Source organism: Pseudopodoces humilis, chromosome 7 (genome assembly GCF_049639895.1).
Source record: "Pseudopodoces humilis isolate 2021_Gansu_Grassland_sample_001 chromosome 7, ASM4963989v1, whole genome shotgun sequence".
NCBI lineage: Eukaryota > Metazoa > Chordata > Aves > Passeriformes > Paridae > Pseudopodoces > Pseudopodoces humilis.
Genome location: NC_142206.1, coordinates 30,435,985 through 30,459,682, shown reverse-complemented (window position 1 = coordinate 30,459,682; position 23,698 = coordinate 30,435,985). Strand labels below are relative to the sequence as shown.

The window sequence follows — 23,698 nt, the reverse complement described above, 5'->3', positions numbered from 1 at the left end:
ATGTCACGGTGATGATGTAATCATAACTCGGTCATATAAAACCTTGCACACCGGAAATAAACGCTCCTCACCGTCCACCACATTGCTGTTCGCGTGTGATTAGCCCGATAGGCCTGTAAGTTTAGCCGTCGTGTCACTCACAAACCGGGTCGCTACACCTCATCTGAGGCAACATAGTGGTGCCGAAACCCGGGACCGCTCCCCGACAAGCGGGTTCGAGCGGCCAGATTTCGGGAGTCTCGCCGGACGCTGAGGGACGGCTGGAGCAGCAGGACCGACTTCAGCGGGGAGGACGCTCCCGTACCACCAGGATGCAGTCGCTCGGCAAGGTAGTTTTGCAGCTGCACAAGCAGTGGGGTATTGACTGCAAATCAAGGGATTTTGAATGCGTGGTTGTCAGATTACTAGAATTATGTGTTATTGATGATCCTGTAGATATATTACACCCAGATTGCTGGGTTAGGTGTACTAAGGCACTCACGGATGATATGTTGTGCTTTAAGTCCAGCAAGTGTCTTAAAAGCTGGGCGAGAGTTATGCAAGCGCTGCGAAAAGCACTTCAAGAGCAGGAAACTTGGAAGGCAGCTCAAAGCTGTCTAAAGGTTACACCACGGGTGGGGGTTGGAGCTGCTACTCAGACCGCTTTTGCTGATTGCCCCACCGATTCTAGCTGGCCATCCAATGATGACGGGCGACCCGAGTCGCGGTCCCGCCTGCCCGGCCCTAACGCGGGTTTGGCCGCGGAACATAATTTGCCGCCGGGGGGTACCGATGCCACGGAGTTGCGGGGCGTGCCCGACACCGCGGGCCCTGGAGATGTTGGGGAAAGGCCTCCGCCATACGCACCGCGAAATGGCACCGGGGTGAGGAGCAAGGGGTGGAGCAAAGGGTGCCTAACGCGCACGGACATACACAATCGGGAGCCTAAGGGGAGGCGGGAGGACAGCGCCAATGGTAAAGGGGAGGAGAGCTCACAGTCCAATCAGGGATTGTGCCCTAGAGTATCTCCTTGTAAGGAGAAGAACCCGCTGGAAGGAAGGCGGAGAAAAGGAGGAGAGAAACCTGTCCCTGGGAAAGGGAGAGGGCGGAGTCCCACCAAAAAGCATCACAGCCCAGAAGCCCACTACCACTCGGCTTCCTCCACCGATTCGGAAGGGGACTGGGGCCACAGACGGTGCACGCGGGATACATAGCAGCACACATTTAAACATGCATCCAGCTCAAGATCTGACTCAAACTTTGAAAACATGCAAATAAATTTCATTAAGCCTAAAAGATCTGTGACATCATTCCCACGAGAATCCATGCCACTCACAGACTGGAAGGAGATCCAAATGGCATGTGCTGAATGGGCTTCTCCCACAGTGCTAGCATTTCCTGTCAGAGAGGTGAACGGTCAAAAGACCTATTCCCCAGTTAACCCCAAGGATGTGCAAGCAATTGTTAAAGCCATTTCTGAGAGAGGAATAAATTCTGCTATGGTTTCTACTTTAATTGATGGAGTCTTCAAACAAACATGCAGGATGATTTTTGATGGCGCTGGAATGATAGTATTCAGGCAAGAGTGGGAAGACAATTGCACAAAAGAGCTAGCAAAAATAGCAGGGGACAACCATCCGCTACAGGGGTCCAGCTTACAACAACTGACTGGCAGGGATCCAACAATGGTCACACCTCAAGCTCAAGCCCAGAACTTGAGAGCCCCAGAGGTCGCAGTCACAATTCGTGCGGCCCGAGAAGCCATTCGTACGGTCTACAGGGTAGTTGCCAAACCTGCCCCATGGTCTACAATGAGGCAGAAAGAGAGCGAAAGTTTTACTCAATTTGTAGACTGGCTCCAAGCTGCCATAGATGCTTCCAACCTGTCGGCAGAGGTCAAAGGCCCAGTCGTTGCCGACTGCCTGCGCCAGCAATGCAATCTAGCCACCAAAGAAATTCTGCGCTCACTGCCGCCCGACTCGAGTATCGCGGCAATAATTAAACATGTGGCAAGGGAGGAACGCCTAAGTTCAGTCCACGCCACTGTAGCAGAGGTCATGGCTGTTCAGAGCCAAAAATCAATAAAGCCTGTGTTGTATAACTTAACTAATGAAATCTCAGAGTTTCTTTTGACAGGTCTACCACTGTAATCTTCCTCGTTGAGCTCACTTCTCGTCCTCGACATGGACATTGGCAGTTTCACAACAGTGTCTGTGACTTTGTGTTTTCCTGTTTCTAAGCCTGCCTCACATTGGACAGGGAGAACTGGATGTGCATCCTTACCGGCCGTGCACCTGGACACTCCACAATCCCGTGGACGGTAGAGTGATTGCCCAAACTGTGTCTAATGCCCCTAGCTTCATCGTTCACATTAGTGATATATTTAACACCGATGGAATAGGAATTGACTCTAGTCAGGGAAAACCTTTTGCCTACATTAATTGGGGAACATACTGGTGCCCTAGTGTCTACCCCGGTAAAAGCTATTGCACCTATCCTGGGTACGGGTTTTGTGGGTATTGGGGCTGTGAAACCATCATCACCAGTAACCAGTGGACACCAGCTAGGAGAGATAGTTTTCTAGACGTGGGTTTTTGGCCCAAAGGCTGTGAGCGGCCCATGTTTGGAAAGAGCAGTATGATCACTGCTAAAGGAAGCTGTTCCCACCTAAATGTAACAGTCCTGCAGCCTCAAGACAGCAGCTGGTCACTAGGATGAAAGTGGTCAGTATTCCTTCATAGTTGGGATACAGATCCGAACACGATCGTTCAAATTATCAGAGCTTCACCACCGCACCACACCGCTCTCGGACCCAACAGAGTTGTAGCCCAACAATACAATCGCATAAATAACAACCCCACGCCTAGCCTCACTAGTGCTACATCAGCACTTCATGATGCGCTTGAACTGACTTCTCATGCCCTCTTTCATCGCATGCTAAATGCCGCATTTCTATCGCTAAATACAACAAAGCCAGACCTTACCCGTTCTTGCTGGCTTTGCTATGATGCCTACCCGCCCTTTTACGAAGGGGTAGCCCTTAACGCCATGTTCAGCTACTCCAGAGCGAACGACCCCGAGAGATGCTTGTGGAACACCCCTCGCAAGGGAATCACACTAGAGCAAGTTTCGGCAAAGGTATTTGCATAGGCAACAGACAGGCAATACAACGCCATGAAGAAATTTGTGGCGCTCCTGTGACTCTAGATAAGACCGAGTCCTGGGTAATTCCAGCAACCTCGGGAATCTGGGCCTGTAGCTCCACAGGTATCACCCCATGTATTTCCATCAAACACTTTGATGAAGCTAACGATTTTTGTGTCCAAGTGGTTATTATCCCTAGGATCCTGTACTTCCCTGGAGATGAATTACCTTACCACCAGGAGAGAGGTTTCCCACGCCAAAAACAAGAACTCATTAACGCCGTCAGCCTTGCGGTACTTTTGGGTCTAGGAGCAACAGGCACAGCGACAGGTGTCACAGCACTAGTGACTCAAAACCAATGTCTAGCCCAACTGCAGACAACAGCTGATGAAGACCTGCTCAGAATCCAAGAGTCCATCTCCAACTTGGAGTGATCCCTCAACTCCCTTGCTGAGGTCGTACTGCAGAACAGACGTGGACTGGACATCTTACTCATGCATCAAGGAGGTCTGTGTGATGCCTTGGACGAGAAGTGTTGCTTCTATGCCAATTATTCAGGGCCAATCAAGCAGTCCATGGCAGAGGTACAGCAAAGACTTGAACAACGTAGCCAACAACGCTCTCAACAGAACTGGTTTAGTTCAATGTTCAGCCAATCCCCATGGATTATTACCCTTATTTCCACATTAGCAGTTATCGTTGTTGTGTTCGTACTTATTTTTGGTCCTTGCCTCCTTAATAAGTTAGCCCAGTTTATAAAAACCCGTTTAGATAAGATTGACATTTTATATTTAGAACAGAGACAGTTAACCTGAGTTTGCATGATAGTTTGTACTAACACACCGCGGTTACGTTTAATGTTCATTACTAACCAGTTCACGGTTTGTTGTTAATTACATAAGTCATTCAGTTACAAAGTTCTGTTCATGGAGAGGGGGGGAGATGATGTGGTTAGATAGGGAAAGCCGATCGGAAGATCTTCCGTTGTACGGGAAGATAGGGCCTCTCTTTCTCCAAAGTTCTATAACCCATAATGTCACGGTGATGATGTAATCATAACTCGGTCATATAAAACCTTGCACACTGGAAATAAACACTCTTCACCGTCCACCACATTGGTGTTCGCACGTGATTAGCCCGACAGGCCTGTAAGTTTAGCCGTCATGTCACTCACGAACCGGGTCGCTACGCCTCATCTAAGCAACATTAAGTGCACTGTGCACCCATAGCCAGCTCCTGCAGAAATTACAAAGTATATGTGTTTGTGTGACAGAAGTGGAGTTGGAGTCTCAGGGGCTAACATATCCAGATGCCAGCAGCTGGTTAGATGGGGATCGAGAGGCCAGATAGTGGACAGACTACCTGAGTTCAGCTGCTGATGGAATACATATTGAATGTGTCTTCACATTTCCCACTAATGGATCTCCATCCTGATCAGCTGGGTTAGGGAAAAAGGCTGAGGCCATTGGTGCTGTCTGTGCTTGTATGGGTGCTGCATACTAAGAGCAAGACACACAACGACAAGCTTAATTTTAAATTGGCTTATCAACACTTGGGCCAGGGCCCTGAGTGCCCCAATAGGTCTTAAATGCTCTTACCAGCTTCATCTGGGATCTCCACCTCACTCCTCTGCCATGGGGCTGGGAGCTACTTCAGCCCTAGCTTGGGCCCCAGCTTCTCTCTTGTTGGAGAGAGCTTATAGCTGTATCTATTGCCAGCCCTAACTCCTGTTTGGATTTCCTTGGATGTATATTACAGTCCTGTCTCCTGCTACTCCTGACTGGACTCCTGGAAGTCTCAAGATGGACCCCAGATCTGGTTCTGCAGCTTGTCTTGCCTGTGCTGCCAGCAGACCATGTTCTACCACCATTCCCTTTGGATTCTGCAGGACTGCAGGGCTGTGCCTTGACTATTCAAAGCAATGCCTCTGCTGAGTTCATCCTTGGCTCCCAGCTGTTATCCTTCATGGAGCAGACCAACTCTTCTCTGGCAACCTGCATTGCATGGACAATACCTGCGTACAAATCTCTGATGTTATCATGCCCTAATGTCCTCATGTTACAGGTGAACCCAAGCTACCTGTTGCCTCTCTGCCCTGATGCAACCAAGAAACAGAACTGCTGCCAGGCCTGGTGAGAACACAAACCGTGTGATGTATTATGGCGTCAGCACTGTCTGGGCTGAGTTTTTCCAAACCACCCTGCTGGGCAAAACTTGCTGCCCTGTGTACATGCACTCAAGCACCACTTTTCTTCGTATCGTGACTCGAACAAACTCAGTGTGGAAAACCATATCATCAAAACTCTGCCTGATGATGCTGCCAGCTGTGGGAGAAATCCAGGGGACTACAGGAAGGACTAGGGCACTTATGTCCTCTCTTTCCATCAGAAAAATTCTCTGTGTAAGAAATGGGTGGACCTGAATGAAACAAGGTATGAATGGGAAGTAGACATCTACCACATCTCGTTTTTAAAAAGACTGTTGGCAGGGCATTTCTATTCTCCTTGCCATTACATCACTTAGGTTACCAGAAATTAGATGTTTAATAAAGATTTATGAATAATAATTATTTATTAGGTTTGAATGGATTATTTTCCCTCATTGAGGGAATTAATTATGTTACTTGTTCTCCAGCTTTTGTGTTAAAGTCAGCTTGATCAGTAGCTGGAGTATTTAGGCTTCAGAACATTGCCTAAGTCCTGTCCACTTCTCGATGTCTGACAAAAACACATGCAATCAAAGAGTGCAAAGATAGAAGTCACCATCTAGCACTGAGACCAGCCCAAGTGTTTCTACTGTTATTTGCAAACTATATTTGTCACTATACTCATGTAAAAAAAGCATAAAAAATACATTGTCTTAACAGTGCCAAAAATATATGATTAATTATAAACAAAAAGAATACACCAAAGTATAGAACAGCATGTGCAAAATAGTGTTTGTACATCCACAGGCCTTTTTTCCTTAAATAAACAGTAAAAGAGAAGCTGAGAGTTGTTAGAAAGCCTTATAAAGTTCCCTTTTGCACTTAAAATTGTGTGTTCTTAAAAATGTGTGTTTTGTGGGGAGAGGTCTTTCATAGTATAATAAAGCCTATCAGGAAGGATTATGCTTGTTTCTTTTCATAAGCATCAGTGGTGTTTTTATTAATAGATAAAAAATAGCCTTTTATCTGTATTACCTTTAATTTGTAAATTAATTTTATGGCTAGGCAAAATAAATAGCAAGCTTGATTCTAAGAACATCAATTCAGGTCAGATGCCCATTATGTATGACATTCAGAGACTTCTTAGCCAAAGACAGTATGTTCTTTTTATCTCTATTCTCATCTTCAAGAGCAAATTTGTCCAGGTAAAAAGTCATTCAAATGAAAGCATTTAGCATGCTGAAGATAAAATTACTTGCAATTATTACAGTTTTTATTTTTCTCCCTCAGTTCAACAAGCACTCCTCATTTATTTATTCTCACTACTATTGTTCTTTGTTTACTACACACATACAGATATATTTCCCTTCTCCTATAGACTCGCTCTGCTCACATTTTAAAGGCAATAGTTCAGAAACCCAGCAACAGCACTGGTGATTAGAGAAGGACAAAGATTTATGTTTTCATTTTCCTTTGTGAGGCCCTAGTCCTTCCTGTAGGAGCAGCTAGAATTGTTGTAGATGAAAAAAATATGATTCTGTGCTACCCTCATTAAGGTCATTAGCCACCAATGGCAGTTCAACCAAGTCAAAATCAAAGCCAGCCTTTCCTGGGCAATCTCTAGCCACTAGCAGATCCTCCTACCCCTGCAGGCAGTATAACTATACCCTCCCTGCCTGTCAGCCAGCACTGGCCAAAGCCCTGCAGGACTCTGGCAACAGCCCACACCCCTACAATTCTGTATTCACAGTGTGTCTAAAATACGTGAATTCTATTTACATGCTCTGCCTCAACAGTCTTTTTCACAGGATTTCACTACCTCCCTTTGTGATAATTATGACATCCTTTGGTCTTACCTTGATTAATTAAATCTTGCATTGTTGATACACATGCAGAATGTTAATGAAATATGAGTCTCCTTTTTCAGGGTACTTTATGATTTATCCCTGCTTTATTTATCAGACCTCATTTACTACAAAGAAGGTAGTTGCCCAATCAACACAAGAAAATAGCTCCACTGCTGATTCATTTACACTAAAATAAAATTTTCAAGTAGCCCTTGATCTTTTTAACATACTGTGTCTCGCATTTTAGAGGAGATTCTACTAGGCATCCACAAATTTAATGCACTGTCCTCCTTCAAATTCTTTCTTAGGACACACTTTCTCTGATGCCTGTCAAAACCAAGCCCTGACAATGGTACATATGATTTCATTAACAACTTAATCATGCAATTATACTTACCAACTTATTCTTATCTTCTTGTATTTTCTCATTTTTCTGTAATTTCATGTCTTACACATAATTTACCTGGGATATTTTTCCAGTCTGTTTTAGAACAGCACTTAGCAGGATCCTGGTTCATAACCAAGTCCCATTAACATCAGAGTAATGCTAGAAAGACAGTGAATCATCAGAACAGTGTCTCTTCCATCATGTTTACATTAGGAGTAATCAATGATAATAGTACTCAAGAGGTTTCTGACCACAGCAATCAGCTATACAATGTTTTGAATTACACACAAAGAGTGATTTCCAATCATCCTTTATCCTTATTCAACTTCTCTCCCTTCTTTTCATTTATACATATTCCTGCTTCATTATTCCACATTCTCCTTGCTCCTCACCAACCCAGCAGATAAGCTCTAGGGCCACCAAGCTAAAACACTATGAAATCTGTTGGTAGTGTATTCTCTGATAGATCTTATGGCAAATGTCAGCATTGATGGAGCTTTTATTTTTTTGTCAGGTTAATCAAAAAGCAGAACCACAACCAACCCAACGGTGTGATCGCTGATCTCTGTGCTGTCAAACCCTGTTCCCCAGTGCCCAACGTGATGCTGACAACATGCCCATGTTCCCACAGGAAAGTATGACAAACTTCTGGAAACTTTCATGGCAGCCATCCCACATGAAATATGTAGAACTTACCAGGTAAGTTAGCACCAAGAAGCATTCAGTATTTCTTCTTTGAAGATTAAATAAGAAATATGAATGTATTTTCCATTTCCATACACTGTTTTTCTTCTTTTAAGGGTGACTTTATTAACAGACCTTGTGACTGAGATAAAAGCCAGCTTCTCTGGGTCTCTACAGAGCTCATATTTGCACTGGCTCTGTCTCAGCATTAAGCAAAAAGTTAGGAGAAACAAATTTAAAACACAACTTTTGGCCCCACTCCAGTAATCATTTCAGGCCAATGCTACCCACATTCATATAGATAGAAAATGACTACTAATACTTAATAAACCTTTTTCTAAATATTTCAGAAGCTGAAAGCTGGTAGCAAGATTGGGAATATAGGACTGTCAGGAAATAAGACAGTAGCATAAAGGCATCGTAGAGACAAGGATGCAGAGAATGTGAGAAAGTAAGGGAGTTATAAAATTTCTTAGCTAATATTTTTCCACTTCAACCATACCTACAGAGCCACCATTCTTCTGTTGTCAAAGACTAGATCCTTTACCAGCTTCTGGACATAAGCTGACCTGACATGACTGCTAGCTTCTGTGTGTACAGCCATTGTCACTAGTGATTCAATATAATAAAGTCAAGATCCAAGACTAGAATCTCTATTTTTCTTTACAGAATAGATGTCTTATTTTTTCCAGTCATACTTCCAGCTGAGCTTCAATAGCTTGAAATGTTGGCTGTTGCTCACTATTGACTTTTCTACTTTAATGATCTTCCCTCACACACTTCTCCATTTTGCTAAGTCATGAAAGTTTGAATGAGTTCTTGTCCAATCGGCCTCCCTTTTTGTGCACATGCTGTTACTGTGTTGTCCTCCTTATAGGTCGGGTTCAAGTTTGGATTTTCTTTTGTATTGTTACATCCTTCCCATTCACTTCATGTTTAGACAGAAATCTTTCAGCACATGGGAGACTTACAGGTATCCCTACCTCAGCTACTTGAAAGAAGACAGAAAGATTTTAGTAGTGTCAAAATCTGGATGGGCAGAGAACAAAGATCTCAGTTTCCAAATACGAGCAAAAGCACAGAAAACATGCAAACTAGGTATGTATGTTAGGAAAATTAATCTAATATAATTAGTTTCTGCTGCTGACTTTGAAAAGTAAAATGTGTCATATTTTTGTGTTCAGAAAACCTGTTATTGCAAAACATCTGCAGGTTTACTGTAGAATACAGGTTGTAGTTTCCAGACTTTGGTTTCTCAGATAGATGTTCAGGGCTTTTGAAAGACCATTTCAGCAATAACCCTTTGAGTTCACAAAGATGGGCAATCAAGCAAAAGTGCATGAATATTCAGTGACAGAAGCGCAAATGGTCTCCATGAGTGCTGAAGGATCTGCACACAGATAGCTTCCATTTAGACTCCCAGTATGTGAAGGAATTAGTGCGAGGCAGACTCAATGTTTCCTTTCTGCCCAAAACCAGCAGTATGTCCTGGCACCAGAAATCTGTCTTTTCTGTACCTCCTGCACTGCCATATGCACCCTGGCTTGTGCAGAAAAGCAGCAGATTTTTTGTCGGTGGTGTTGCACAAACTAGGCAAGCAAAAGTTAGATGGCAGAAGGAAATGAAAACTCTCTCTTACATGAGCATCTGCACAGCAGCAAAGAACAAGCACATTGATGTGTGCTGTGTTCAGATTTGCCATATAAATAAGTGCAGTCCATAACATTCAAATATCTCAAGTGTGCCTGCACCTGAAAACAAGGCTTACTACATCATTTGCCAATACATGTTTCTACTGCAGACAGAAAAGAGATTAAAATAGCACCTGTTTCATATTGATCATAATGACACTACTAGGGTAAGGCTTATTCCTGAGTTCGTTGGCAATGGCATAATCCTTTGTTCTGCTTTTTTTAGGTCAAATACACTGAAGAAAAAAAGTGGAAAAAATTAAACTTCAGGTACGACAGTTTTTCTGATATTTACTCACTTCCCTGTTGCTACTCCTGATTTAATAATAGATAAGAGAAGCTGAAGCTTCAGAGTTTCTTTAGAACAAATTTTCCTATGTCCTCATTGCCAATAGATTCACACTTCACAGGTGTTCTGCAAAGGCTAACAATGAGTTCTGCTGTGAGTTGAGTAGGTGAGATATCTTGTAGAAGTGACTGAAGGAGATTAGCAGGGGAGAGACTGGGGGAAGGGCAGAGTTTGGAATACAGAGCAAAAATTCAAGTAAACTTCCCCAAAAGGGAGCTCAACTGCTGGTCAATCTTTATTCCTTTTTGATTCTTGGTCCATGTTAATCTTATCTGTCCTATTTGCTCTTTTGACTCCTTGTGCTTCTTTTTGTCTTTCATTTTCTACTTTATTGTGCTGTTTTCTGATGTTTACTGCGTTCCTTCTCAGGAAATCAAAAGAGTGGCAGTAAGTCAGGCAGACCGCTTTAAGTAATAACCCAGATGAAAGTTTCTAGTAAGAAAATAAAAGAATATAGCAGAGCATCCTGGATATCAGATGCAGTTGAAACAAAGAAAAAAATGTACACATGGACGAAAAAATTCCACTGCAGACTTCAATTCCATTCATAACCTCTTAATACAGTACAATTAAGTATTCCTGAAATACAAACTGTGTATTCCTCTGTATTAGTTCACAACAAGCACAAGCACCAATAAATTTGGTTCTTTTGCAGTTGAATCTACATTTGTTTAGTAACTGAAACCAGTATTTAGGGAGAGGACTTGTAGATTGCAGCAGAAGACAAAGAAATAGGCACTTGAATTAACCTGTGTCTTACACTTTCATTCTTCTCATTCAACCAACTTTCAGAAAAAAGTTGCAGGGGGACAAATGACAGAGAGAAATATCACATAGTGAGCACAAAATCCTAGTAACACAGGTTCTGTTTCTGCCACTGAACTTCTATAAGTATGGGCAAATCACTCCTCCTTTTCTTCCTCAGCTTCTTCATTTGCAGACTGAGGATAGACAGACGTCTCTTGAAAATCCAACACACTAATGAGAACCATTATATCAGGATTTGGTATTGTTGTTACTCTTACTATTATCTAGATGCTACAAACATTACTATCCTACTGGAATTTTTTTGAAGAATGAAGAATGAAGATTTTTTTTGACAGAACATTCTTGCTGCATTATGGATCATTTAGCATCTGAGCACACTAAACTGCTGCAACCCTTGCTACCTGTCATTGGGACACCTCTGTGTAGCTCACAGCATGAGCAGTATGCTCCTGTAGTTTTGAAGCAAAAGTTCTGCACAAGCAGAGCAAAGCATAGGAGATGGGAGACTCACAATGCTTTCCTCCAAATGAGCACAGAGGACATGCATAATTCACAATATCTGAAGAGACAAATACCAATATAATGTTCCTTGAGAATATAAATTAACTTAATACTCTTTGAGGTCAGCTCACATGTAATCAGACTCCAGTCCACAATGTTGTAAGAAACTAGTGGCAAATTCAAATTCTAGATAGCACCCATACTGTGAAGGAGAGTGACATAACATTCAGTATAACTGGAAATGCCAACATTATTTTCCATGGGGGGAAAAAAAAATAAATTATAGATTTTGTTTCTCAACAGAGCAATGTAGCACTTACTGACATGGTGGTCCCAAATAAAATGATTGTAATAGCATATTTTCTGCTCGAGGTACTTCTGCTCAAGTAAGTACTTGGATGATCACAAAATTTATGAAGGGCTGCTCTATGCTACAAGAACAAATTCAAAATGCTGCAAAAATACAGATCAGTAACAGTATTTTCATACTCATCAATGCACAGACTGGGTGCAGATGCTTACCATCAGTCTTTACACTAAACCTACATATTAGAAAGTGAAGGAGATGAAAATTGTACAATGCAGGTCATTATATGGATTCAGAATATTATTATATAAAACTGTTTATATTAATCAGAAATTATCATTTTGCTAACACAGAGGTAATAGCTATGAATGATTTCATACCAAGATATGCTGCATACACTAACTAATAGAATGCAATAAATTTAAGATTTATTTAGGAATACCTCCCTCATAAGCTAAATACCATGTCTGGAGAAGCATTGCATACTACCTACAATAATACATTTATTTGCTTTCAAACAACCTGTCTGGATGCAAACAACAAGGCCATCAGAAATAACCTTATCCTAAGGAAAAAATTTAAATCCATCAAAATATAGGGATCAGATGCCAAGCAAAGAATGATTGCTCTCATGAGAAATTACATTAATGAGATAAACTCTTTCGAATTCTGAGAGCTGAATTGTTGTTAAGCAAATGTATTTGCCCCCAGTTACAAGCTTGCCATAATCGAAGATAAGCTGAGGAACCAGGACTGAAGAATTAACTAAATACTTCCACAAGTACTTATTTTCTGCTGTGGCAAATGAGACAAAGGTGACCACAAAGCTCATAGCATTTGTTCTGAAGTCATTAATTTGGCAAAGCAAAACCAGAATATCTACTTTTGAGCATTGTGTTTCTCCTGACTGACTGAACAGGTAGATAGAGTCCTTTAATAGCAGAAACCAGGATCACCGAGAATATCCTGTGCTGACCGAAACTGTCACTCTGACAGACCCTGAAGAGGCAGGGTGTGGCAAAGGACTGCTGCCCCATGCAAATGAAGCTACTATTCAGCCTCAGTTAACTGGAATCCCATCTAAAATGCTCTCAGGCAACACTGCAAAGAATAAACAACGTCAGAGTACTGTGTTTCCCGGACTACAACAGTGGGAAGAAGGACGAATTGCCTGCATTACAAATGCAGTAAAAAATACCTCTTAATTGCTGTGCCTGGAGCAAAGAAAAATAACTCAGCATGGATGCTTGCTGGGTTACATACCAAAACAGTCTTATACCGAGCTGATTCAGTAGACTGGTATGCGGTGCTGGCTCACCAAGCCAATACAGCCTATCAGCTCCCGTGAAAGAAAAATTACTGCTGGGAGAATGACAGTCATTGAAGGTCCTGCAAGCAGCAGAGCTACCAAGCATAATGGTTTTGACTATGCTCTTTAGGAAATATTGCAAAATAGAGCAATATTCATGCAGTATATTCCAAAGCAATTTTTTGCAACTTTCTGGCAAGATGCAGATTCATGGGAACGGTATGGAATTGGCACTGCACTTTATAGATTTATCCAAGGCTAATGAATATCATCCATACAGCTCCACACAACTATGTGGAAATGAGTCAAAGTTAGTGTCAAAACAACTTTTTCCTTCCTTAAAGATGATTGTATAGCTGCTACTGCTTTCTTAAAGGTATTAAGTAGAACAGCTTTGCTTATGGTATATGACACATATGCTGTAACATATGACAAGCATATCATGGTGCTATCCTCCATAATTCAATATCACAGATCTAGCAGCTATGCCTCCATTGATTGATGTGGTAAACAAAATCTATTGGCATCTCATAAGGAAGACATTATATTGGGATCAGTATGGACTTCTACAAAGGGACTGGATGCCATACCTGAATTTCCTCTGTGCCGTGAACTCCAGCTTTATAGCATGTGATGAAATGACATAAGAAGGATTTTTCTGAGCATGGTTCTCAAAGAAAAAAAAAAGAAAAAGTTGGTCTCAGTTTCAGAATATTTAAAATAAAATTTACAGAATTAGGGATCCAAATAAAGCAGATTTTGGGCAACAATTCAAATGCTGGGGAACAACAGACATGCTGGCTGGCAGTTAATGTTTAAAATCTGGCAGATGTTGTTCAAAATCTGCTGAAAGAAAGCTGGAAAAACAGATGAGTATTCAAGCAAAGGTTTTAAAAAGAACAATTTTGAAAGTGATTCTGCCTCATGCCATATTCAGACATCCATGTTGTTAAACGTACAGCACAGATTAGCCACAAATCTTGTGTCAGTAATTAAGGGAGGGGAGAGTTATCACAGTGGGATGCACAAACTGAAAGTCTATACTAAAAAAGACTCATAAAGCATAGCATTCAAGATTATTTCAGTGAAAACTTAGAAGAAGGGAACAAGGAGAATTATGATGTATATTTTACAGTATCTTACAGCTGTCTTACTGTACATCTAGTTTGCATTCAAGAGAAAGATTGATTGCATATCAGGTTTATAGAATATGTGAACTGTAGTGTCACACTTTTGGGTGATAAATATATAAAGCTCAAGCCTTATACTGCAGCATGATCAGATAGGAAGGTCTTGTCTTTAACATAATTACTACAACTATGCTGCCTTTCAGGAAAGAATCTAAAATCCACAAATGTCTTATTTCAATAGGATTTACCACCCAAGTATTTTCCTTAGGTGGTATGAACTGTTGAAACTTCTGTTGGTTCTTTTTGTTAGTTCTGCCCCTATTTTCTCACAGATCCCTGAGCTATTTCATAGGTTGTTATTTCTTCACACATAGAGGAAAGACAAGAATCAGCAAAAAGATACAAAGAGACAGATAACCACTAATTTGAATACACCTTAGTAGGGGAAAACAGTAGAAGGACAATTTTTATTACCTGTTGGTTTTTTTTCTGGATTAAAAATAGTGCCCCAAACCGTTACACTAACAACCTCACTTCCAGCTTTTATTTGGGGCACCCATCTTCCAGGAACCATTCCTATTTCTGGGCTTAAAACCCCCCACTGAGAGATAAGTAGTACTCCCAGACTTGAGGTGTCTCTTCTGGAGATTAACCTTTTTCTGCAGCTGAACTTCTGCTGTGTTTATGACCCTACTCATAACTATTATGACCTTACTTGGAGTTGTACAATTTTTTATCTGAAGGGTTATAAGGAGTGGCAGAGGACACTAGAAACCAGAGAGTAAGATGTTTTGGCTACCCAAATGAAAGTGAACGTTGAATGAAGTTATTGAATAGGAAATAAGCAAAAGTTCTAGATGCTATTAAGGAGAAAAACATAAATGCATTTGAATCCTTGGTATTTGTTGTCCTGAACAATGAAAAATGTTGAAATTAAACTGGATTCCTGTATTAATGTCAAAATTTGGGGTTTCTGTTGTTGGATTATAGAGACCAAGAATTTTTTTTTTATTTTATTTTATTTTTCTGTGCTTAATGCAGAATTTGTCTTGTGGACTTTTGTGTTTTGCACTGTTCTTCAAATCATTAGATACTAAACACAACTAGCCCTACATGTGAACTAGCCCTACATGTGGACATTTAACTAGCTGTTAAATTCTTTCAGATGGCTGGGGCATGTGTCTATTTAAGAGTTAAAACAATCATCAGATTTGTAGTAAGGAGATATCAGATTGCTGTAAATCAGACTGGAAAGTTCACTGAGAGATGCTGTCATTTCCCCAGCAACAGAGGGAGAATATATAGACAAAGTCTGAGCAGGCAGGAGCTCACTTTCATTCATATTCAGTTACAGGTGACATTTAAATGTGATTATCCAAGATATAAGCTATCAATATCTGAAGGCCAAGGGAAAAATCCCTGTCAAGTTCTCAGAGACAGGAGGAAAAAAGTCTATTTCAATAGATGTCAGACATGAAAGCAGAGAGATAAAAAGAAGAGTACACAATTTCTCAAAGCTGTGCAAGAATAAAAGATCAAAAGGAAAAGGGTAATCATGATAATAAAAGAACTAACCAAACAAACAAACAGCAGAAAGGTCAAGAAAGAGAATGGAATACAGAGTCTGGCATCAGGCAGACAAGAATGCTTTAGGGATTGCATAAAAAATATTTTGGCAAATAAAGCGGGATGACACCAGCTTGGAAGGGATCCAAGATGGAGTTAGAAGAGAAAGTACATCTGCTGTAGAACTGATGCTCGGTGAGTTTAGAGATAAAGAGTTTAGAGATAAAGGGGAGGAGAGTTATGGGGCAGACAGATGGGGATTACTTCTCCAACCCACTGACATAAGCACTGTGGCCAGTGCGGCTCTTCTGACAGCATTGCTTTTTTGCACCTGGTTGTAGAACTGTTCAGACTGTAAAGCATAAATTTAGCTAAAAATTACATAAAAAGGAATTTTTACCTGATCCTTTGGTGATTTTTCATTTCCCCTCCAGAGGGCAATGGTTTCAAAGAAAACATTTTGTTCTATATTAGGCTGGTTCCTCAGCTTGAGTCAGAAGTTAGTTTTTCTCTTTTCTATTGATTGCAATCAGACAGATTGATCACAATTATATCTGCACCCTGCTGGCAAACAGTGACACTAATTCATGTCAAATTCAATTCATCAAAGATGAACATTTTCTTTGTTAAAAAATATTCGTCTGTGGAATGAATGCACAAATCTTAAAAAGAAAGATCTATAATAAATAAAGTTGCCTAAATATATTGGTTCTGCAGCTGCAAGCATGCTTTAATGTTTCCATAACCCCAGATAGTAAAAACATAGAAAAAATGTTGTCTAAAATTAAAATGTTCAAAGATCTAAGCTCACAAAAGGTATCACTTGGGTATTTCTCTTCAGTTGCTTTCTACTTAAAGATAATAAGTGAAAACTTTGAACAGGAGATGGAACAGAAAGCTTTATACTACTTTGGTAAGTAATTTTCTCATTTCCTTTAAAAGCTGTCTTTGTAGATCCTCATATGAAAGATTAATCAGCTAAGAAATAACAAAGGAAGATTAAAAGCTTTGATCTTCCCAATCATCATACCATTGTCATTCCTCATCTTCCCATTCACCCTCTTTCTCTGTATCTTTTCTTTTTAATTTGAAGATTTTGTTAAATTCAAGCTAAAATGTTTATTTTTTGAGAGTAATTTTTGTGTTCTCAGCATACCACCAAACAGCACCCAGAAGGCAAAACGAACCAAAAGAGCTGTCTATTGAAGCCACTCAAAACAGAGAGGTTATCTGGGTCTTTACCAATACTGCTGCTGATCCTGTGCTCAATTGTGAATTGTTTTCAGGTATGACAACTTCTTGGTCGGACAGTGTTTTAATCTGTTGGATAGAATTAGCCAAGCATGCCTCATTCGAGTACCATTTGAATGGATTTGCCAGCTGGGCACAGGCTAATATTAGGGTTTCTGAAAGCCAGAGAGAGGAGATTGGTTATCAAAGAAAGAAACAGATCTTTAAGCAGACATATCCAAGAGATACCCCAAGCTCAGTCTTAATCTGTCTAGTAACCCCTTCTGGCAAAAAAATAAAATTTCAGCTACAGGTACAAGACAATAAGGAGGGAAATGGAAATTCTAGAACTGATAAGAATCCTCCTTTATTTTATGACAAATTACACACCATATTGAAGAAAATTCCCTTCTCCTGCTTTAAAAACTGGCTACTGGGCCATGCAAATTGGAGGCAATGAGATTTTCTGTGGAAAGGAAGTACAAATGCTATCAGCTGAAGGAAACTGTAAGCAGAATTTGTGACCTTTTTTGTCTGACCATCCAACCTTGGATGTAGAAAAGATAAACAGTAAGCAGATAACTGATGAACCTACCTACTTTTTGCAGTCATATCTTCTAGGCAAGTATCACACTTTGAAAACACACTTTGGTTCTTTGAAAACACACTTTGGTTCTTAGGTCCTTTGTGCGTGTGCTTTGTAAAAAAATGGTTCATGTGAACTTTCATGAGCCCTGTTCATATGAAGGTGAGAAGAACCATGCTTGGTGCTGCTCAGCCACTAATTACCAGTGTCATGGTTTTCCTCTCTTTTTTATTTCCTAAGTAAATAGTTCTGCAGTCCACTAACATCTGTATTTCCTGCAGTGCTCCAGTCATGTTCACTTGATGCAAAGCCCCTCATTATTGGTCACAACAGAAATAGATGTTAAATGCACTTACAAGACATTGCTGCCCTGGGGAGTTTGAGCCACAATGTAAAAAGGTAAAAGGCTTTCAGACTTTACTCTGCAGGTAACTTGGCAGGACATACCTCAGTGTCTTAAGCCTTTTCACACAATAAGAAAAGCCGTAAGAATGTTATCTTGGGACTTATAAAATTAATCTTTGTGTCTCAGTGTTTAGAACAGATCCAAAAGAAAACATTACATATAGGTTATCTTTATAGAAAGTGTGGATTTCACTGTGAGGAGTGATAGAGTTTAAATGACACAGATTTATATATGGTTAAACTGAAGCAAGGAGAGATGGACTAAAGCAGGTATCTCTTTTATTAATAACTATTCTTAGTTATCTTAGAGGGCCTTTTTTTACTAGACAAGTTACACAGAACATTTCTTCTAATGCCTTGAGCAACGATCTAGGCAGGCTAGCCTGAAAAAACAGGGAAGTGAGTGCAGTTTCAACTCAGACTGTAGCACACTGAAAATACGTTTCCCTGTACCTGAAAAACACATCCATGGATATAAACAACCCGGTAAAACTACCCGTAACCTCCTGTTTTCTTCATTCTTCCAGACAGCGTGGTATGGGCGCCTTCTGTGCCTCAGCCTCCCAGAGTGGACTCTCGATGAGATTAAATACTTTTTTCTCAACACAGGCTCCAGCCTGACTGGGGCATTCAAGCTTGGGCTGAGGATGCGGCGGCAGCAGCAGGCGAACGGGGGGATGCTAAAGAGGGTGGAGGAGGAAGGGGCTGCAGCGGCCTGGTGCGCCCAGGCCACAGCCGAACTGCCCCGGGCGGGGGCGGCAGCTGGAGTTGGGAGAGGAGGAAGGAGCGAGTGGCCAGGCGGGCGAGCCAGGTCTGCTCGGGGCACAGGCTCCTGTGCTGGTCCCGCTCGGGGCCGCCCAGAAAGCCCCGAGATGGGAGAGGACTGAAATGGGCTGCCAGGGAAGCGGTGGAGTCACCGTCCCTGGAGGCGCTAAGAGAACACTGGCCGTGGCACTCAGTGCAAGGTGGTGTTCGGTCATAGGTTGGACTCGATGACCTCAGAAGTCTTCTCCAACCTACTGGGTTTCGTGATTCTGCGAGGAAGGAAACACAGAAGCAGTGCCACGTCCCACGCATCCACTGCACCTGATGGCAACGCCATCCCGCCTGCCCCGACCACCGATGCCGCCGCCGGGGGCAGCGCCGCGCCGCCCGCCCGACTGGGGCGGCCGTGGGGCGGCCCCGCGCCTGCGCGGCGGGGCGGGGCGGTGGCGCTGGGGCGGGCGCGGGGCCGGGCCGGGCCGGGCTGGGGGGCGGCTGCGCAGCGCTGCGGGGGCCGGGGCCGGGAGGCTCCGCGGGCTGGGCGCGGGGACGCCGCGGGACGCCGGAGACTCGGACTTCCAGCCGGCGGCCGGGCCGGAGCGTGTCAGCGGCAGCAAGAGACGGACGGTGAGCGAAGCGCCTTTGTCCGGCGTGCGAGCAACAGGTTCCGGCGCGGAGCCGCGAGTCTCGGCTGGCCGGAGCCTCCCCCGCGGCCACGGCGCCCGCGCAGGCCCCGGGGGTCCGGCCGGGCCGAGGCCGGGCGGGACGGCGGGGCAGAGCCGGGCTGGGGACGGTGGGACAGAGCCGGGCCGAAGCCGGGCAGGACGGCGGGGCAGAACCGGGGGCGGCGGATCTCGGGGTTCGGCGCCGGTCCCCGCACCCCGCTGGCGGTGGCCCGGGCTGTACCCTGGCCGCGGGTCCCGGCCGGGCGGGGCGGCCCCGGCCGTGGCGGCTACAGGTGCCGGCGGCGCTGCCGGGAGCACGGGGGGCCTCCCGAGAGCGGCTCCTGCGGCTTCCCTCCCGCCCTCTCTTGGGGTGCCTCCCGGGAGCTTAGGCCCAGAAGGTGTAAGAAAACCTCCTGCACTTGGCTGTGTGCTCTCTCTGCCTACTTGTAGTGGGCTGTGTACGTGTTTAAACAAGGCGGGGAGAAACTTCAGTCCCCCCTCCCGTCCACTTCTGATGCGCTGGCAGCTCTGTGTTTGGAAATGATTCCTCCGTGAAGTTTTCGCTTCGCATTGGTTTATGAAGCTTTGCGGGGCTAAGTTAAAGCAGGTTGAACATGAGCGACTTACAGTGTATTTTACAGTCAGCAGTAGTTAGCGCACATCCCGGTTGGAGCGGCTCCTTTTTCCGAAAGCTGGAGTGGTAATGCTCTTGCGGTGCTGCTGCTTTCCTAGAGGAGGGATCGAGGCTGTGTGGTGGGAGAGAGGGACGCTACAGCCAGGCAACAAAGAACGCGGTGATTGTGAGCTTGGTGAGACAAACCGCGTGAGAAAATTAAATTAACTTGCATTTGACCTTACTGAGGAATATATATAGCTTCATGGGGATTATTAAAAGGGATAAATATAAATTAGTGCTGTGAGGGTATTTCCTTTTAAAAATGAAGCCTCTATTGGAATTATTTAGGCATAGACTATATCCATAGCTCACTTAATAGAGCAAAATACTTTCATTTTAGATACGTGATGATATATTGCTGGCTGCAGTCAGACTTCTAACAAGTGGTTAATGGTGATCTATGTGTTTGCTGCTTCTGTGTTCAGTTTCTTATGCCTTAAAAGGATCTCTCTGGCCTTTTTGAGGATTGAGTATTTTTCATGAATTTGTAAAAAAATAAAGTATCTTTGTATTGTCTTTAGGCATCTGAGTCTGCAAGCTTTTGGTTTTAATCTGTTGTCCAAATTTTCACAGTACATATTATTTTCTTATGATCATATTAGAGCTGTTACTATAAATCCAGATGCCAAACACTTCAGTCTGGCTGAATTATACACATATAAACTCTTTTCCAACATGGTGTGCTTAAAAAGAAAAAAATCCAGTATTTTAGCTATTAAAAGCTTAGCTAATGGTTAAAATTGTAGACACTTTTAACAAGGTGTCAGAAATATTACGGCATTTTGAAGCGGTGTTGTGGAATGTTACATTTAATTATCATTATTGTTAATAAAGTAATAGAGATTTAAATGTTAGTCCATGACCACTGAACTCTTTCTTAAGGTTTTTTTTTTCAGAGTTTACATTCTTCCAGTGTGTGTCATATTGCCTTGCAATGTGTGGAATAACAATGAATGGTGATTTTTTTCTGTATAGAATTAGCTGATGGTAAAGACTGTAATTTTCCTTATTTATTAAATTTCTTCTCAAAAGTTCTGAACTTAGAAATGTGCCTCAAAATATTTCTTCAGTAGACTGATTTATCTGGCTTAGGAATCTGCAGGAGTTACTTATGACCTCTGAGGGGTGACAGGCATCTTTCAGTACCACAGCAGGATGTGATATAGACATTAAAAATGCAATGCAGAGTTTGGGATTCATACCAAGAGTTATAGACACAGAAAACTTAATGTAGTCTGAAGCCCATGTGCATCCATTTATTGTCCCTTGTTTATAATAAAAGAATTAGATTTGTTGTAATAAAATTATTACATTTTCCTAATACTTCATTTGCTGTTTTAATTACAATCTGCTATACTTAAAAGTTGCAGGCTTTTAAAAAACCTATGGCATTTTTAGATGCAAATTCTATTATGATGTCTCTTCAAAGATTGGATCTTAACATCAGATACTAACAGTTTTAACAATCTGTCTCAGCTACTGTTTTTTTTTCCCAATTTGTGCTTTGAAGTGTATTCCTTTTACAGTGTTGGGCTTTTAGAATGCTGAAGACTAAAATTTCAAAGTGTGCTACTTCCTAGATAACAGGATTTGTATTTGTATTCATGAGCTATGTTTAAAATTTTTAAATGTTTAGCAGCTGACATGTTTAAAGTACTTTATTAGGCACTGTTGCAGAAATGTTCGACATCATGGTATTTTGAAGACTGATTACTGCCTTGGTCGTGCATTTGAAAACGTCAAGCCTTTTTGTAAATATTAATTAAATACTGCTCTATTGTCTTCCTTTTATTAATGGGCAAAGAGAGGCATTTGTGTATTTGAAAAGATTTGCAATATGTCCGTGATAGAAAACTCAGTGGAAACAATTTAAGTGGTGGTTTAAAATCAGGTCTGCTGGCAGAATTGCTCTTCTAGTGTAGTTATCTACCTTGGAGCTTTCTTCAGTATAGCAGTTCTGACAACAGGGGTGTTTTATGTACACATCCTCTTTCCTGCACTCCCAATACAGCTAGACAAGCTAGACAAAATGTCTTAAGTGTAGCTCAGGCTAAAGTATGAAGCAGAAGAAAGATGAAATTATAACTAATTAAGTTTATATCTCAGACTATTTTGGAGTAACCTTTTGGGGTTTGTTCTTTTTTTTTAACGGGTCTGTTTATGTCTTTTGGTAAAGACTTATTTTATAATGCTGGGGTGTATAATTGCACACTAACACATAGCTGTGTGGGAAGAAAAAAATGCTGTAACTCTCAAAGCTTGCATCAGTTAAATTAGAAAGCAAATAGAGGTACCATCAGTAATGTACACTTCAAAAAGGAATGCCCCAATTCCATGAAGAAAGACCTAATCTTGCGCACTTCTCTTTTGGCAGAAAAAGGATGTGATGTTGCATTTCTTTAAAGATATGGAAATGGTTTAAGTACCTACCCAGTATATCAAGATTTGGGTTCAAATCTTTTTGCTCTTTAGGGGAGCTACCAGTTCCCAAAAGGAAAGTCTTAACTGCTTGACCAGTGGGTGTTTTGGTTTCATTCTTGAGGAGTAAGAGTCACTTGGGAAGGGAGTGAATGCGTAGCCCAGGGACTGGCTTAATCAATTACGAAACAATTACATGGATTCAGGTCTCCTTCCCTTCTTACAGACAAAGTGTTGAAAAAGTAAAGGAAAGGGTTTTTTCTTGGAGATGTTTTTTTTCTTTCCCTACCATGGTGTAAAATTTTGAAGACTTAAATCTCTGATCTTTATTCTTATCTGACTCAGCCAGTTCCTACTCAGGTTGAATATTAGGTACTTGAGCAGTACCTGTAACATGTCCTTTTCATTTTAGAACAGGTCTTGGTTGTTTATCTGTGGGTTGTGGAGTCTAGTAGGTGGCATGGCATTTGGGTTCCCTTGTGGATCTAATTCTGCTTTCTTCTAAGACACCAAATAATTAGATACATAAATGTAATTGTTTCAACATACCTGTGGTTATTATCTGTTATAATAGGTCTGGTCTGTGCCTTGTGTCTCCTTAAAAGATTTGCCTATTGCATCATGTATCTGTTCTGGTTGACCATAATTGTTTTCTAAAGAAAAAATAATTAACAAGAAATTGCTAATAGGTTTTGTTTGAACATTTTTAATACTTGATTTTGTCTCTAGTGTTGTATTTTTAAAATTTCAATTATATGGTTAGAGAAAAGACTATTGATATGTGTGACAATACAGCTCATGGTCTTTAGTGTCTGAATTTGATATGATTTATTAGTGTAGACTCCTCATGTCCTGCAGAGGTCTAACAAAAGAGTGGCTGTTAAATAGAAATTCTGGGAAAATATAGCTTTTCTTAAGAAATAGAAGATAGAAACCAAACCATAATTTTCATTCTTGTATCAGGGCACAACTTATGGGGAAACTATTTTAGGTTATGCTTGGTTATTTGGCCGTAACAGATAATTCAGAAGACTCTTAAATGTGAGAGTTTTTTTGGTGAAAAGCAGTTCAAACCCAGGAATGATTCCTGGCAAGGATATATTAAAAGTGATAGGACAGTTAAGTGGTCCTTTAAAAATGGTATTTG

General features: G+C 41.7%; 1 protein-coding gene across 2 annotated transcripts in view; it reads left to right on the top strand.

Moving 5' to 3' along the window:
* The first annotated feature begins 19,290 nt into the window (after nucleotides 1–19,290).
* Nucleotides 19,291–23,698, top strand: part of PALS1 (protein associated with LIN7 1, MAGUK p55 family member) — a 55,743-nt gene continuing 51,335 nt past the window's right edge. The window contains exon 1 of one of the 2 annotated variants that reach the window (XM_005520352.3): nucleotides 19,291–19,419. The gene's annotated coding sequence lies outside the window, so the exon portion shown is untranslated. The remainder of the gene's footprint in view (nucleotides 19,420–23,698) is intronic. The other variant, XM_014249874.2, reaches the window with a different exon arrangement.